Raw genomic sequence first — 18,792 nt, forward strand, 5'->3', positions numbered from 1 at the left:
ACCAAAATATTGTAATAGCCTCTTAATCAGTTTCCTTGCTTCTGCACTTGCCTCTGTCTGTGTAGCTTTCTTTTCTCACCATAGGTAGCATGATCTTTTTGAAATCCAAATCCTATATCTTTGCTAGTGAATGCTTAAAACCTTGTGGTGGATCCCCATTTTGCTCATATTTAAAGACAAAATCCTTATAATAGCCAGGAAGGCCCTGTGGGACCTGGCCTCACCTCACCTCTCTGATCTTGATTCCAAAATAATCACTCTCACCCCATTCTAGTCACACTGGTCTATTTACTTGACTCAGTCTTTTTTTTTTTTTTTTTAAAGATTTTATTTATTTACTTGAGAGAGAGACAGTGAGAGAGAGCACGAGCGAGGAGAAGGTCAGAGAGAGAAGCAGACTCCCCATGGAGCTGGGAGCCCGATGCGGGACTCGATCCCAGGACTCCAGGATCATGACCTGAGCCGAAGGCAGTCGTCCAACCAACTGAGCCACCCAGGTGTCCCTACTTGACTCAGTCTTAGATTATTTGCGCTGGCTTCCCTCTGCTCAGAATGCTCTTTTACCAGTGATTGATAGAGAGGGTTTCACAGAGAGCATAGGGTTTGAGCAAATGTCTTTGAAGGAAATAAAAAATTTGGATGAGCAGAGAAGGGGAAGAGAGGATATTTTAGAAGGAATAGTGTTAGCAAAAGCTCAGAAGTAGGAAAATTTGCAATATAATCAAGGGACAGTAGATTTTAACCTATAGGAAGTAGAGAATCTCTGATTCTCTTTTGAGCAGTACAGTCACATATGAAAACTGTTTTTTTTTTATGATATATCTAGCTGTTTTTCGGAAGCACAGTTAAATGCAGGCAGAGACAAAGGATAAAGAAGTTTATATAACAAGAACAGTGTCTGCAGAGGGTGTCTGTGAAAGAAGATTTCAGCAGCTTTGATTGAGTATGGGGGGAGATGGAAGAATCCAAGAGGCCTAAGGTCTTGGTCCTGAGTGACTTTCAGATGAGTGCCGAGATGAGATGTGACTAGGAGGGCCACCAGGGTAGGGAAGGCTCTTGAGATTCACTTTCAGGCAGAGGAAAGAAGTCCAGTTATGTGAGATGTTGGCCTTGGCAGGTGGGGGGCTGGTGTTCTAAAGTCATACCAAGAACAGGTTGGTCAGGTGCAGTGGTGGGGCAGTCTTGTAGACACTGTTAACCATCTTGTAGTTAGCTGTTAACCATCAGGAAGGCAGGTGACTCAGGGTCCCTCAGGGCAGTGGACAAGACTGAGCAGTCCTTAAATACTCAGAACCAAAATGGTGATCCAGCTTGCAGATTGTAGTTAAGGAAAGAATTTAGTTTAAAGTTCAGAGCCTGGTTGATGAGTCTTGAACAGGACTGTCTAAAATTTCCACTGTTTAAGGATAGGAAATGGGTCCAGAACCTAGAACAAGACTAAGCTGCAGTGAAGGCTAAGTAGACTCAGCTGTGAGGCTCTTGGTGTTGCTGTTAATGTGAACCATAAAAGATGTAGTAGCTCACATTTATTGAATGCCTGTTGTGTGTTTTGCCTTATATTTGGAGCTTCCCCTATGTTTTTACCTCTGAGAGAGGTATTGTGGTTCTTTTCTTCATTTCAGGTGAGAAGAATGAGGCTCAAAGAGGTCAGCTTGCTCAGGTATACACTAGTGAGTGACTTAGCCAGAAGTGAATCCAAATGGGCTCACTCAAGAACTTTATTTTATTTTATTTATTTTATTTTTTTAAGATTTTATTTATGTATTTGACAGACAGAAGTCACAAGTAGGCAGACAGGGAAGCAGAGAGAGAAGGGGAAGCAGGCTCCCTGCTGAGCAGAGAGCCTGATGCAGGGCTCGATCCTAGGACCCTGGGATCATGACCTGAGCCGAAGGCAGAGGCCTTAACCCACTGAGCCACCCAGGTAACCCAAGAACTTTATATTTTTTACCTCCTTAGAGATAGCTTGGCATCTGTAGTGGAGATGGTGAAGTCAGAACAAGGAGGCTTTGGAAGGGATAGATGTGGTGTATGGTGAGTTGGTAATAGTGAATCTGGAGCTATTGCTGAGTAGCTAATGGAAAGTTTGAAGCATTTGAAATACGGCTGGACCTTGACAAAAAGGTCTGAGCTGATTTCCTACATCAGATAGTTGTGTGTAGAGATGATAGTCGAAGACACTGAGATGGGTTGGTATCTGGGAAATACCTGTGTAGACATACAGAGGGCCCAAGTTACACCCTGAGGAATGCTGACATTTAAGGATGTCAAGACTTGGCGAGGTTGGGGGTTAGAGAGGCAGAAGATAATATCAGAAGCAGAATGATTAGAAGTGTCCAGCCAAAGAGGTTTGTTTTGTTTTGTTTTTAAGATTTTATTTATTTATGGGGTGCCTGGATGGCTCAGTCAGTTGAGTGTCTGCCTTTGGCTCTGGTCATGATCCCAGGGTCCTCCTTGCTCAGTGGGGAGCTTCCTTGTCCCTCTGCCTCCTGCTCCCCCTGCTTGTACTCCCTCTCTCTGATAAATAAAATCTTAAGAAAAAAAGTTTTGAGAGAGAAATAGAAGCAGGAGCGGTACAGTGGTGGGATGGGGAAGAGGAGGAGAAGGAGAAGCAGACTCCCCACTGGGCAAGGAGCCCGACTTGGGGCTCGATACCAGAACTTAGAGATCATGAGCTGAAGGCAGATGCCCAACTACTGAGACACCTAGGTTCCCCCAGCCAGAGAGGTTTTAAGCAGACTGGGGCCTTGGGAAAGATGAGAGACCATTTCATTGGTAACCTGCAAATAAAGGGGAAGGAATAGAAGCCAAGTTTCATGGGGCCCTAGAGAGTGACTTTGAAAAAATGTTGGTATTGAGTTGGAGAAAATAGGTAGTAGCTGGAAAGAGCAGGGTTGAGCAGAAGTATGGAAGCCACCTTAGTACTGGTGGCTAAGAGGAAGAAGCTAGTGGAGGAGAATAATTCTGAAGGGAAGGCCTGGAGAAAGTGGGTTTGAAGATATAGGTGAAGAGGGTAACATTGGAAGAATAAAGATTTATTTAAGATAGGTATTGATTTAAAAGGGCAGTTGCTTATAAAGAGTTTAAAAAAGGTAAGTGATCCTTAAAACTCAGGGCCTCAGTTTCCTCATTTGAAGAAGGGACCCTTCTAGCTCTAAGTTCTCACATTTTTCTCTATGCTGTTAATACCAGCAGCTGGAAAAAAAAAAAAAAAGTTTGGATTTTTAAGGAATGCTCCCAGGGTCTAGTATGGAGAATGGGTTCCAGTTAATTTAACATGGTGATTCTTTGTCCAACTCTACAGGCTATTTTAGGATCTCTAGAGTTCTATTTGTAGCCAGAACCTCTGAAGAAGGAAGGGTCCCCTATAGTGGTATTGCTGGCACCTAGCACAGTGTCTGGCACATAGTAAGAGTTTAATGTTTGTTGGATGAATTTGTCCAGAGACATGGACTCCTGGAAGTAGTGAGAGCCCTAGTCATAAACTCGATTTAGTTTTTGTTCACAGTTAGTGTAGCTAGTAAGTAGTATTGTGTGTCTGTTCCTATTTTAAGGATATTAGGGGTAGGAATGTGTTTGAAAGATTTCTTGTGTTTCTGAGTTATTCTTAGGAGCTAAGGCGGTTTGAAAAGGGATCAGACATAAAGGAAAGGACAGTGTGGTAGAAAAGAGCTCTTCATTACAAAGGCTTACTTCTACTGGATTCTAGTCTTGTTTTTGTTTTCATAGAAAATTGTTTTTATTTAACATTTTGGAAATCCCACTGTGATTACTTTTATTACTATTCACTTAGCGTTAGTTTTCATTTTATTTGTGTTTAATTAGAAATGGATTTTTTTTTTTAAGATTTTATTTATTTGACAGAGAGAGATTAGCAGAGGGAGAAGTAGATTCCCCACTGGGCAGAGAGCCCAATGTGGGACTTGATCCCAGGACCCTGGGATCATGACCTGAGCCAAAGGCAGACTCCTAGCTGACTGAGCCACCCAGGCATTCCAAGATCTACTTTTACATGAATTATAAATCAAAAGTAAAAATTACTGTTCAACTAGTATGTGTCAGCATTAATTTAAGTGCTGTGGATATAAGAATAAACAAGAGACAAAAATCCCCATCCTTCTAGTGGGGAAGACAGATGATCAGATAAGTAAAGCAAATGTTTATTTGTTTTAAAGTAACATGGAATTGAGTGCATTTAAAATCCTGATAGTTAATTTTATAGAATTGAAGAGCTTTAGATTTAGTAAACTCTGGAGTAAAGCAGTAGCTTACTCCTAGCATTATAAAGAAATAAAGCATTTCATATAAGTGAAACCATGTGTTAGTGTAAGAGTCATTTGCTGTATATTCTACATTTTTTAAATGTTTGAGGTGAAGTTTTAAAATTTATTATGTATAGTTTTAGACTTTGAATCAGAGTATAATAGTATGCTAGAGTATAACGTTATAATTTAACATTTTATTATTCAAATCTTTTTTTAGGTATGGTTGACCCACCATGTTACATTAGTTTCAGTTGTACAACACAGCGATTGGACAAGTCTATACCTTATACTCTGCTAACCATAGTGTTGCTACTGTCTGTCACTGTACGGCACAATGCTATACCATTGACTATATTCCCTTTCATCTCCGTGACTTGTTCATTCCATAGCTGGAAGTCTGTTTCCCCCACTCTCCTTCACCCATTTTGCCCATCACCTGACATGCCTTCCCTCTGGCAGTCATCAGTTCTCTATATTTATGGGTCTGTTTCTGCTGGCTGTTTGTTTTTAGATACCACATATAAATGAAATCATATATTTGTTTTTCTCTGACTTATTTTCACTTAGCATAATACCATCAGGGTCTATCCATGTTGTTGCAAATGGCAAAATCTTATTCTTTTTTATGGTTGAGTAATATTTCATTAAATTCCACATATATATACACACATCATCTTTTGATTGTTTCCATAACTTGGCTATTGTAAATAATGCTGCAATGAACATGGGAGTATTTATATCTTTTTTTAGTGTGGGGTGTGTATATGTGTTTATCTTTTTATTATTCTCTTTGAGTAACTAACCAGTACTAGAATTACTGAATCATATGGTATTTCTATTTTTTTTTAAAGATTTTATTTATTTATTTGACAGAGAGAGATCACAAGTACGCAGAGAGGCAGGCAGAGAGAGAGGAAGGGAAGCAAACTCCCTGCTGAGCAGAGAGCCTGATGCGGGGCTTGATCCCAGGACTCTGGGATCATGACCTGAGCTGAAGGCAGAGGCTTTACCCACTGAGCCACCCAGGCGCCCCGGTATTTCTATTTTTAATTTTTTGAGGAAACTTACATACTGTTTTCCACAGTGGCTGCACTGATTTACATTCCTAACAACAGTGCATGAGGGTTCCTTTTTCTCTACATCCTCACCAACACTTAATTCATTTTTTTGAACACTTAATTCTTTTTGATTATAGACATTCTTTTTTAAAAAAATATTTTATTTATTTATTTACTTGAGCGAGAAACAGTGAGAGAGAGCATGAGTGAGGAGAAGGGCAGAGAGAGAAGCAGACTCCCCGTGGAGCTATGAGCCCGATGCGGGACTCGATCCCAGGACTCCGGGATCAGGACCTGAGCTGAAGGCAGTTGTCCCACCAACTGAGCCACCCAGGCGTCCCTTGATTTTAGGCATTCTGACAGATCTGAGATGCTGTCCCATTGTGGGTTTTTTATTTTATTTATTTTTATTTTTATTTTAAAGATTTTTATTTATTTATTTGACAGAGAGATCACAAGTAAGCAGAGAGGCAGGCAGAGAGAGAGGGGGAAGGAGGCTCCCCACTGAGTAGAGAACCCAATGTGGTACTCAATTCCAGGACCCCGGGATCATGACCTGAGCCGAAGGCAGAGGCTTTAACCCACTGAGACACCCAGGTGCCCACATTGTGGGTTTTTAAAAATTTAATTTAACTTAAGATTTTATTTAATTATTTGACAGAGAGACAGTGAGAGAGGGAACACAAGGAGTGGGAGTGGGAGAGGGAGAAGCAGACTTACCACTGAGTAGGCAGCCAAATGCAGGGCTTGATCCCAGGACCCTGGGATCATGACCTGAGCTGAAGGCAGATGCTTAACGACTGAGCCACCCAGGCTCCCCTCCCCTTTCTTTTTTTATTTTAGAGAGAAGGAGAGACAGCAGGGAAAGGGGCAGAGGAAGAGAAAGACTCCCTGCTGAGCACATAGTTGATGTGGGGGTTGATCATGACATGAGCTGAAATCAAAAGCCAGATGCTTAACTGACTGTGCCCCCCAGGCACCCCTCACTGTGGATTTTTTAAAAGATTATTTGTTTATTTGAGAGAGAGAGAGAACATGCACAAGAGGGAAAAGCAGACTCTCCGTTGAACAGGGAGCCTGATGCAGGGCTTGATCCCAGTACTCTGGGATCATGACCTGAGCCAAAGGCAGATACTTACCAACTGAGCCACTGAGGCACCCCCTAATTGTGGTTTTTGATTTTCATTTCTTTGCTGGTTAGTAATGTTGAGACTCTTTTCATCTGTTATGTCTCCTTTGGAAAAATGTCTGCTTAGTTCTCTGCCCATCTTTAAATTGTGTATTTGGTTTTTTGGTGTTGAGTTGTATAACTTCATATTTTGTGTATATATATATATATATTTTTAAATTTTTGTTTGTTTGTCAGAGAGAGAGCACAAGCAAGGGGAGTGGCAGCCAGGAGAAGTAGGCTCCCTACTGAGCAAGGAGCCCGATGTGGGACTCCATTCCAGGACCCTGGGATAATGACCTGAACCAAAGGCAAGGGCTTAATCAACTGAGCTACCCAGGCATCCCTATATTTTGCATATTAACTCTTTATTGGACATATCATCTGTGAATATCTTCTCTTCAATAGGTTGCCTTATATTTTATTTATAGTTTCCTTTGCTCTGCAAAGGTTTTTATTTCGGGGTAGTTCTAATAGTTTATTTTTGCTTTTATTGCCTTTGCTTGAGGAGACATAGCTAGAAAAACATTGCTAAGGCCAATGTTCATGAGATTATTCCCTATATTTTCTTCTAGGAGTTTCATGGTTTCAGGTCACACATTTAGGTTTTTAACTCACTTTGAGTTTATTTTTGTGTGTGGTGTAAGACAGTGGTCCACTTTCATTCTTTTGCATGTAGCTGTCCAGTTTTCCCAACACCGTTTGTTGAAGAGACTGTCTTTTCCCTGTTGTATATTCTTGCCTCCTTTGTTGTAGATTAATTGACCATTGTAAGTAAGCATAGGTTTACTTCCGGGCTCTCTCTTCTGCCCCATTGATCTGTGTGTGTGTTATTGTGCCAGTACTATACTGTTTTGATTGTTACAACTTTGTAGTATATCTTGAGATCTGGAATTGTGATACCACCAGCTTTTTCTTTCTCAAGATTGCTTTGCTGTTTTGGGTCTTTTGTGGTTCCATACGAATTTTAATATTATTTGTTCTGGTTCTGTGAAAAATACTATTGGTATTTTCATGGGTTTACATTGAATTTGTGGACTGTTCTCTTTCTGCCATCTCATTATTAGTGTTGCTGTGTCTAGGACTTCTGGTACTAATTGAATAAGAGGCAAAAGTGGACATTCTAGTCTTATTCCTGATCTTAGAGGAAAAGCTCAGTTTTTCACCATTGTATATGATGTTAGCTGAGGGCTTTTCATATATGGCCTTTATTATGTTGAGGTATCTTCCTACTAAGTCCACTTTGTTGAGAGTTTTTATTATAAATAGGCTGAATTTTTGTCAAGTGCTTTTTCTGCATCCATTGATTGAGATGATCATATGGTTTTTATTCTTTGTTTTGTTGGTGTGGTATATCATGTTGAGTGATTTGCAAATATTGAACCATCTTAAAATTTGTAAAGACCCTGAATAGCCAAAGCAACCCTGAAAAAGAAAAGCAAATCTAAAAGCATCATGATTCCGGACTTCTATTACAAATCTGTAATTACCAAGACAGTATGGCGCTGGCACAAAAACACATAGGTCAGTGAACAGAATAGAAAATCCAGAAATGGGCTGTCAACTCTGTGGTCAACTAATTGTCCACAAAACAGGAATGAATTTCCGGAGTGGGACGCTTAACCAACTGAACCATTCAGGTACCCTGGGAGAGTATAAGTGAGCTAGACTTCTGGTTCTCTATTTTTTTTTTTTTAAGATTTTAATTATTTATTTGACGGAGACACAGCAAGAGAGGGAACACACGGAGAGGAAGAGGGAGAAGCAGGCTTCCCACCAAGCAGGGAGCCCGATGTGGGGCTTGATTCCAGGACCTTGGGATCATAACCTGAACCTAAGGCAGACACTTAAGGACTGAGCCACCCAGGCACCTCTAGATTTCTGGTTCTGAGTTTGTACTCCAGACTGCCATCTGGTGACAGAATGTCTTATTTGCGCTGTAATTCTGTTCTGGGGGTGGGGGGCGTGTAGTATAGTGGAATAGTCACTCTGTCTAGCGGTCATAAGGTCTGAGGTAAAGCCCTCTTTGGCACAGATTGACTTTGTTATCTTGAATGGGTTACTTTGCATGGGACTCTTTACTGGACATCAAACTAAGTAGCTTCAAAATCCCCATTAGTGCTAATAAATTTTGATTTCTGAGCAACATTATCTTCTACTGGTGTTTGGTTCCTTTTCTTTCCTTGTGCTAAAATGTCAATACCTTCTCAACTTTGTGTAGTTTTTTAAAGATTTTACTTATTTATTTGAGAGGATGAGAGTACCTGTGAGCATGAGCAGTGGGGAGGGGAGCATAGGGAGAGGGAGAGAGACTCTTCAAGCGGACTCCCCACTGAGCACAGAGCCTGAGGCAGGCTCGATTCCAGGACCCTGAGAGCATGACCTGAGATAGAATCAAGAGCTGGACCCCTAACTGCTGAGCCACCCAGGGGCCCCAGCTTTCTTTGTTTTGATGAGGCTATCTCCTGGTTTTATTTTAAGTGGATTGAATTGGTTGCAGTGGTTCTCATTATTTTTGGATGATAAATTCAGAACTATAAACTAGTGTCTTCCACCCTTGGCCCTGTTGACATTTGGGGCTGGATAATTCTTTGTTGTGGGGACTGTGCTGTGCACTGCAGCATCCTTGGCCTTTGCTCACTACTGACCAGTTTCACCCTTCAGTTGTGATAATTCAGTTGTGACACATTGCCACATGTCCCACAAAATTGTCACCTGTTGAGAACCACAGCCATAAACAGTGGATTGCCTATGGCAATTATAAAGGGATAATTATTTACCTGTTTTTCTGATAGTCTTATAAAGTACCATGCTATTACCAGCCTGTCCAGTGAATGTTTTGACCTCTAGAGATGACAACATTCCACTGTAATTTGCATGAGTGTGTAATAAGAACGCTGGTAATAACATGGTGGTTACCAAGGTGGGTCTGTTTGCATGTCACCCCTGTGGGACCATAATAATGATGATTATACCATTTGTGAGTGCCTCATATGTACCAGACACTGTACCTTGATGAAGTTTGTTTCATTTTGTTTTATACCTATTTTACAGGAGAAATGCTATAAAAGCTGCTCAAGTCTGTTGGAATTTTAGTTACCTCTGTAAAGTTTAACAGACTCACATGAACACTTCACATTACTTTTTTTTTTTTTAAAGATTATATGAGAGAGAGGGAGGGAGGGCACAGGGAGAGGGATAGAGAGAGAGAGGGAGAGAATCTCAAGCCCACTCTCTGCTGGGTACAGAGTCCAGTGTGGAGCTTGATTTCATGACCCTGAGATCATGACCCAAGCCAAAACCAAGAGTTGTACACCCAACTGACTGAGCCACCTGGGCACCCGACCTCACATAACTTTTTTTTAAAAATTTCAAAAAATTATTTATTTATTTATTTATTTTTAAAGATTTTATTTATTTATTTGACAGAGAGAGATCACAAGTAAGCAGAGAGGCAGGCAGAGAGAGAGAGAGGAGGAAGCAGGCTCCCCACTGAGTAGAGAACCCGATGTGGGGCTCAATCCCAGGACCCTGAGATCATGACCTGAGCCAAAGGCAGAGGCTTTAACCCACTGAGCCACCTAGGCGCCCCCCCCCTTTTTAAAAAAGAATTATTCATTTGAGAGGGAGAGATTGAGTAGGGGGAGGGGCAGAAGGAGAGTATCCAAGCAGGCTCCCCTTTGAGCAGGGAACCTGACTTGGGGCTTGATCTCATGGCCTTTGAGATCATGACCTGAGCTGAAACCAAGAGTCTAACATTTAACCCACTGAGCCACCCATCTGCCCAAGGAATTTTAACTTTATATAGTATTCTTTTTGTTTTGTTTTAAAATAAAGAACCTGTCTAATTCTCCTGAGTTAGAAGTTGTTTGATTGTAAATGTTGAAAATTGCTGAGGGGAACATTTATTTAAAGTTTGATCATTTTAAAAATTTGGATTATATTCATTGCTTGCACTCTTGGTTGCTGGGAGTATCAGGTTTTATTTTTAAATCTTAACTGTGATCTACATAAGTAATTACTCCAAAGCTAGTTTTCATATCATACTTAGTGACTAAAGACTTGAGTTAAAATATTTAACATCATACTTTATTATTGATTTAGTTAAATTGACTCATGCTGTACTTATATGGGCCTCCTATTTCTTCTGGCCAAGATGACATCAACACAAATAGTTGTCTCAAGACACACCTGAGAAGGGTTAGATAATTATCATGTTAATTGGACTATTGTTTCTTAGTGAGCCTTCCTACCTTAGCACTTGTTTGATCTGGAGAGCTACTTCTCAGTTTCCATGTGGCACCATTTCCAAGATGACTTTTTGTGCATGATGATATTAGCCTTGAGTAATTCATGTATCTGCTTCCTCCTTTATTTTATTATGTTTGATATTTTTATTATTTTATTTTTATTTATTTATTTTTTATTTACTTGACAGACACAGCGAGAAAGGGAATACAAGCAGGGGGAGTGGGAGAGGGAGAAGCAGGCTTCCTATGGAGCAGGGAGCCCAATGTGGGGCTTGATCCTAGTACCCTGGGATCATGACCTGAGCAGAAGGCAGATGCTTAATGACTGAGCCACCCAGGTGCCCCATGTTTGATTTTTTTTTTTTAAGATTTTATTTATTTATTTGACAGAGAGAGATCACAAGTAGACAGAGAGGTAGGCAGAAAGAGGGAGTGAAGCAGGCTCCCTGCTGAGTAGAGAGCCCGATGCGGGACTCCATCCCAGGACCCTGGGATCATGACCTGAGCCAAAGGCAGAGGCTTTAACCCACTGAGCCACCCAGGTGCCCCCATGTTTGATATTTTTAAGAGCTCTATTTTAGGGGTGCCTGAGTGGCTCAGTGGGTTAAGCCTCTGCCTTCAGCTCGGGTCGTGATCTCAGGGTCCTGGGATCGAGCCCTGCATCAGGCTCTGTGCTCGGCGGGGAGCCTGCCCACCTGCCCCCCCCCACCCCGCCTGACTCTGCCTGCATGTGATCTCTCTCTCCCTCTGTAAGATAAATAAAATCTTTTTTTTTTTTTTTAAAAAGGTTTTATTTATTTATTTGACAGAGATCACAGGTAGTCAGAGAGGCAGGCAGAGAGAGAGCAGTGGAAGCAGGCTCCCGCTGAGCAGAGAGCCAGATATGGGGCTGGATCCCAGGACCCTGAGATCATGACCGGAGCCGAAGGCAGAGGCTTAACCACTGAGCCACCCAGGTGCCCCTAAATAAAACCTTTAAAAGAAATTTAAAAGCTCTATTTTTAAAAACTGAAATATTTTTCTTTCTTTCTTTATTTGACAGACAGAGATCACAAGTAGGCAGAGAGGCAGGGAGAGAAAGAAGAGGAAGCAGCCTCCGCTGAGCAGAGAACCTGATGCGGGGCTTGATCCCAGAACGCTGGGATCATGACCTGAGCTGAAGGCAGAGGCTTTAACCCACTGAGCCACTCAGGCACCCCTGTTTGAAAAAAAACCATTAATTGAAATATATCATAAGTGTTCAAGTTGATAATTTTCACAAACTGAACATACCTGTATAATCCAACATGTGACCAGTGTCCCAGAAGCCTCCCTCATGCTTACTTCTAATCTAATCACTGCTCTCTGACCCCAGGGAAACCACTATCTTGACAAAAGGCTTAGCTTGATTTTACTTGTTCTTGCACTTTATATAAGTGGGAGGACACAGTGTTTGCATAAAGCTTCTTTCATTCAACCTTACGTTAGTGAGATTCATCTTTATTGAGCCTTGTTCTAGGCTTTTCATTTTGTATATTTCATGTTGTATATTACTTCATTGTGTGAATATATCACAGCATGTCTTTACACTATTAATGGACATTTGATCATTTCTAGTTTTGGCTATTGTACATCATATTGCTGTAACATAAATACACTTATTTCAGGTATATATCTAATTTATGAATTTTTATGTCATATTGTCAGTTTCTTTTAAAGATTTTATTTATTTGTTTAAGAAATAGGGCACCCGTGTGGGAGGAGGGGTAAAGGGAAAAGGAGGGAGAAACCCAAGTGGATTTGTGCTAAATGTGGAATCTGATGCCAGGCTCAATCTTACGACCCTGAGATCAGACCTGAGCCAAACCCAAGAGTTGGATGCTTAACTGATGGCGCCACCCAGGTGCCCCTAGACTGCCAGTTTTAAGAAAATGGATGTACCAATTTCTGTTCTCACCAGCAATATATGAGAATTTGGGTTACCCTATAAGTTCTGTAACACTTGGTATTTTCCATCTTTTTCATTTTAGCCATTCTGGTGGATATGTAGTGATAGCTCAGAAAATCTGTGACAAAAATCAGCTGTGGATTTGGGCATCTTGAGCCTGTAATCTGTCACACTTAACTCATGCACCCACCAAAGCCTTGATTATCTTCCCTGATTATAGTCCTCTTTCTTAGGCCAAGTGTGATCTTCAGTCTGCATTCAAAATTAGCAAATGCACCCAGAGAAGAAGACTGGAGATGGTTGTCAAGCCCACCCCAGAGGGCTTGACTGTCTCTGGATTTGCGTTCATCCAATCCTCATTTCTTCTACAACTCTCCAATATCTTTGAAAATGTGATTTTCTAATTCATCATGGCCTTTCTGTTTATTGAAGCTGAATGTGGTTGCCATGACCTATTATTAACCATCCAGAAATGGAAGTTGTCAGAGATTCTTGGGGTTTTCTGTGTACATGTTAGGGAGGAAAATTTTTCTTCTATCCTTCAGAGGCTCTTCTAGCTGGTCTAAGAATTGACATGAGACAGAGTAACAGAAAATAAAATTTAATTTTGTGTATATAGGAACCATACACAGATGAGAGAGAGGTTCAAAGACAGAAAGGTGAAATTGCCATCCCGAGCTAAGGAGTGGAGTGAGGCCTGGGGCCTCAAAGGGGAGGAGGGCAGTTCACAGGGCGGTAAGAACAACAGATGTTTGATAACTAAGTGTTTGGCCCCCATACATATGAGTCATTCAAATAAAATTTATCTCTGGTAATAACTCCATTTCTGGGGAAGACTCCCAATTTAGATTTTTTTTTTTAAAGATTTTATTTATTTATTTGATAGAGATCACAAGTAGGCAGAGAGGCAGGCAGAGACAGGGGGAAGCAGGCTCCCTGCCAAGCAGAGAGCCCTATGCGGGGCTTGATCCCAGGACCCTGAGATCATGACCTGAGCCGAAGGCAGAGGCTTAACCCACTGAGCCACCCAGGTGCCCCCCAATATAGATTCTTCTAGGTAGTTACAGGAGGGACCATAATTTCTCTAGAGGCTGCAGGGTCTTTTTTTTTTTTTTTTAAGATTTTATTTATTTATTTGACAGACAGAGATCACAAGTGGGCAGAGAGGCAGGCAGAGACAGAGAGAGGGGGAAGCCCGCTCCCCGCTGAGCAGAGAGCCCGATGCTGGGCTCCATCCCAGGACCCTGGGATCATGACCTGAGCTGAAGGCAGAGGCTTGAACCCACTGAGCCACCCAGGTGCCCTGAGCCTGCAGGGTCTTAATTGCCTTCAGCTCAAAATAATCCACATGCCAAAGAGACACAATGTGGGGACACTTGCCCAGAACCCCTTCATACACAGTCATGTCTCATGTCACCTACAAATAATGTTAGTTGCTTTTCCCCTTTCTTTCTCATGTTTTTCTGTTTTTTTTTTTTCTTTTGTTATTGGACTGGTCAGAATCATCAGCCCATTGTTAAATAGAAGAGTGGATAGTGACATCCTGTTTGTGGGGAGGGGGGTTGTGGGTGTTTGCATTATTTTACCATTGCGTATGATGATTGCTGTAGTTTTTGTGAATATTTTTTCAGATGAAGGAATTTTCTTCTATTTCTAGTTCGCAGACTTAAAAAAAGAAATTGTTGAGTTTAGTTACTTTTTCTGCATCTACTCAGATGATTGTTATTTTTCTCCTTTTTGTTTGTTCATGTGGCTTACTCTATGCTTCTGAAAAATAAGTTAACAATAGCCCTACTGTATCTACCGCAGTCATTATTATATTCCCTTTCATGCATGAAACAATTGTACACTCTTCTCTCTCTTTGAACTTTCCACACATTTAATCCTGCCATACGTTTTCCTTTTTATTTTTGCATTATCGAAGTACCATGAGATAGTATGGTTCTCCTCCCAGGAGTCTGGCAGATTAGAAGCATTCTTCCAGGCTCCTTCCACTACCTATCTCTATTTTCTATGGGGAGAAAGGAGTAAAAGAACTGGAGCATTTATTTTGACCTATTTTAATTTTTGTTTCCTTGTTTTTGTTATTTGGGATTGTAAGGCAGGGGAATTGGGTCAAGGAAGGGCTGTGGGAGCTGAGGAAGAAAGCCATATATGATTTTCTTAAGTACCACCTTCTGCTCCTCCCCTTCCCACGCTTCCTCTTTCTCTATAGTTCCAGCTCTGCCACGAATCAATTGTGTAAATGCCCTTGGGCAAGTCACTTAATCACTGAGCTTTTGTTTCCTCTTCTGGGTTTGAGGAGAATGACCATCAACAGCTGCTGTGACCTGTCACTTAGGGAGAATGGGAAAATTAAATGAGCAGTTTATAAAGCATAGGACACTTTAAAAATGAGAGTAATTGTTAGTCTTGGTTTTGTACTGTGGCATCTTAAATTTTCTAACAGCCTGAAGGCTACCTATAGAAGGAAGAAGGTGTGAAACACCTTCAGTCCCCAAACTACAACTGTAAGAAAATCATAGTTAAGTAACTGTGTGTCAAGAGGTATAAAATGAAGGTTTTTCTAGTTTGCTTCAACCTCCATAAGGCCCCTATAAAGGGTTCCATGTTAAGCTTGTCACTTTTGAAATGAATAGCCAGTGATACGTAGTCACCAAAGCTAAAAATTTGCAAAAGCACTTATCTCTAAAATGCCGCTATAGGATTCCTTTGTTTATTTTTCAAAATTTTATTTATTTCAGAGAGAGAGAGAGAGAGCACACACACCACCACAGGGGGAGGGGCAGAGGGAGAGAGAATCTCGAGCAGACAGGGCACTGAGTGGGGAGCTGCTGCCACAGGACTCCATCTCACAACTTTGAAATCATGACCTGAGCTGAAATCAAGAATCAGATGCTTAACCAACTGAGCCACCCAGGTGCCACTGTAGGAGTCCTTTAACTTTCATTTAAAGTTCATTTTTTCATGGTAAACTTCTTTCCATAGGCTGCAAAGTTAGAACAGCTGACATTCTGCTTGGAACAAAGAAAGGCAAACATCTCATCACAGGAAAATAAGATTTAATTGACAAGATTTTAGTTTATACTCACCTTTATGATCTAGCTGGTGTATAAAGTGAGGTATACTGGTTCGTATAACTGAAGAACCATGGGTATTTGCTTCCCTGAGACACGTTGTGATTTTTTAGGTCAAATAACATGAATAGTATTTGAGAATATGTCATCTTATACTGAAGCATCCTAGAGCTCATACTACCACTACCTTGATATTCTCTCTTACCTCTGTCTTCCTCAGGGAGGAAAGGACCTTTATTGTGTGGTTCTGATTTCAGGCATTTTTCTCTCTGGCTGCCTCCCCCACATTTAGGAGCGTGGTAGGCAAGCTCAGCTTCTGCCCATGGTTTTAGGAGTGGGTGGATGGATTCCACAGAAGGGAGGTTTTGATTTATAATTTTGCTATTAGCATGGTCACTCACCTGTTCAGGTTTATAGGTCATGCATTTAGAAATTAGAAATAGATGAGGTCTACCTTTAAATATGTCTGGGGCTATGGGGGTGGGTAAAGAGCAAATGCAAAGTAAAATTTCTCAGTCTCCTGTTACATAGGCTGGGAGACACCTTTTAAAGAGATAGGAGAGGGGCGCCTGGGTGGCTCAGTGGGTTAAGCCTCTGCCTTTGGCTCAGGTCATGATTTCAGGGCCCTGGGATGAGCCTTGCATTGGGCTCTCTGCTCGGTGGGGAGCCTTCTTTCCCCTTGCTCTCTGCCTGCCTCTCTGCCTACTTGTGATCTCTCTCTCTCTCTGTCAAATAAATAAATTAAATCTTTAGAAAAAAAAGGGAGAAAAAGACTTCAGAAGGTCATTTGAATAAAAGATTATTTGTATAAAAAATTTCCTCTTGGTATGGGAATTTGGAAATGACCTGTGTGGGAATTTGATTTTGCACACCTGCAGTTTAGGTCTTTACTTGTCTAGATAAAAATTAATGATCTTTCAGGAGTGTTCTGGTTGTATTTCTATTAACTCCAAGCTCTTGTTTTTCTCCTTTATGCCTCTTTTTTTTCTCACCACCAGTCCTTTGCTCAGGTATGTCCTTCCTTTTATTTGGCATTCTTCCACTTCCTCTTTCCCCTCTCTCCGCTCTTAGAGTTATGTCCCCATTTCATTATTCCCCCTTCCCCATTTCATTATTCTCATAGTGGCCCGGGAACAACTTTGTCACCACACTTAAAAGATAATGACCTGTTTTCCCTTCACTAGTCCTGGTTCCTTCAGAGCAAGGGCTCTGGGGCACGCATCTTTATAGCTAACATATGTGATGTAGTGTCTGCACATTAATAGGCCTCTTTTTTTTTTTTTTTAAGATTTTATTTATTTATTTGACAGAGAGATCACAGGTAGGCAGAGAGGCAGGCAGAGAGAGGGGGAAGCAGGCTTCCCACTGAGTAGAGAGCCCGATGTGATGCGGAGCTCTATCCCAGGACGCTGAGATCATAACCTGAGCCGAAGGCAGAGGCTTAACCCACTGAGCCACCCAGGTGCCCCTTTAATAGGCATCTTTAAATGTTCTTTTGGCTCTGGGGGAGCTGGGGTGGACACAGGACTGGAAGTTAAAAGTTGAGTTCTAATTGTAACCTTTTGCTGTATGATCCTGGACAAGGAATTTAAATTCCCTGACCTTCAGTTTCCATATAAGTAAGATGAGACTAGCCCATTTAGGGATCTTGTTCAAATGCAGATTCTGGCTCAGTGGGTCTTTCAGTGGTTTCTGATATTTCGCATTATTAACCGGCCCTCTGGAAGGACCAGTGCTGCCAGGCCCCATACTGCAAACGACTAGATAATCTGTGATGACTCTTCCAGCTTTTACCTAATGTGATTTTAGGCATTGTTTTAAATTCTGAACGGAACTACAAAATACGCTGTAATTATTCGATCTCTCTCAAGTTTATCAGAATGCTGAACACTGACAATGTTGTGCTTTACAAAGTTTCCAATGTATGATAAGGTTGCTAAAATGGGAAGTAGTTTTATTGCTCCTAAGATTTTGACTTGGGGTAAAAATATCAAATAAGTAAGTGTCTGGGAAAGCACTTGAGTTAGCATCAGCCTGTCATCTGAAAGTCAGAATTACTCCTGAAGGCTTTATGCTAATGAGGGAGCTGGGATATGATCTCAGGAGTATAAATACAGAGACAGACAAGCTGTTGATGAATTCATCATCAGAGGAGTTCCCGATCATTTCCTTCAGTTCTCCAGAAGGTGAGAATCGAATTGTTGTTGATGTGCTGATATAGCCAGGCTGCAGGGATCCAGACTATGCCTACTGAATATAGATTGCTGGGGATGGGTCTTGTTTGAAGATGTTGCTACTGTTTCTCTTGGCTTTTACTTCCTCAATATTTGATTTGGTAGCATTGCCAGCATAGAAATTTATAGTTGTCCTTGATCTCTTGTACAAATGTCTAGAAGTCATTGGACTAATTTTTATATTTGACTTAGAGAATAAATCCATCTCCTTGTGCTCAGCCACACCAAGGATATCAATCAGGCAGGCCTTCACTATCTCGGTGAGTTCTGTACATGCCCGTGATGAACTGTGATGACACATATATTTTTTTTTCCTTTGAAAAAAATGGAAATCTGGATAAGGAGAATGTAGCCTGTAGTGGAGGGTGGTTATCTTCTGATGAATTTTTCACCTCCCACAGAATAAGACCATTCGTCCTAGGAAAGTAAGCTGTATTTTATTTCCCCACCACAGCTGGGGGTTGGACAGACTTTTTAGAGCTCCATTATCATTGTCATTATATTTTAGTCATTTGTAGCCCTTGGTTCTCCTAGGCCAGACTAACTGGGGCAAGCACAGTAGAGGGAGTTAGGTGAAGGCAATGGCATATTGAAATCAAAAATAGTCCTTGGATTTTGCTCCCACTTGGTGAAACCCATTACAAGAATCCCCCCTGCCCACCCAGTAGAGCCTTATAGGAAGGAGCATGGGCTCTTCTCTGTGGTACACACTGAGCTTCTCTATTTTCTTTTAATGCTGCCCTTCTTCTTGGGGGTCTTAATGGAGGCTGCCTCATGGTTTATTTAATCTTCACCCAGATTAAAGTCCTTGAA

At 41.3% G+C, this 18,792-nt stretch overlaps 1 protein-coding gene across 4 annotated transcripts in view; it reads left to right on the forward strand.

The window, feature by feature from the left end:
• The window catches only part of IDE (insulin degrading enzyme), a 116,227-nt gene that overhangs the window by 12,716 nt on the left and 84,719 nt on the right, over window positions 1–18,792 (forward strand). The window contains exon 1 of one of the 4 annotated variants that reach the window (XM_045068897.1): window positions 17,808–17,931. The exons of the other annotated variants lie outside the window; for them this stretch is intronic. The gene's annotated coding sequence lies outside the window, so the exon portion shown is untranslated. Of the gene's footprint in view, window positions 1–17,807; window positions 17,932–18,792 lie in introns of those variants that run through there. 4 annotated transcript variants of the gene reach the window in all.

The sequence above is a fragment of the Mustela putorius genome, unplaced genomic scaffold, assembly GCF_011764305.1.
Source record: "Mustela putorius furo isolate JIRA1106 unplaced genomic scaffold, ASM1176430v1.1 tig00003909_pilon_pilon_pilon, whole genome shotgun sequence".
NCBI lineage: Eukaryota > Metazoa > Chordata > Mammalia > Carnivora > Mustelidae > Mustela > Mustela putorius.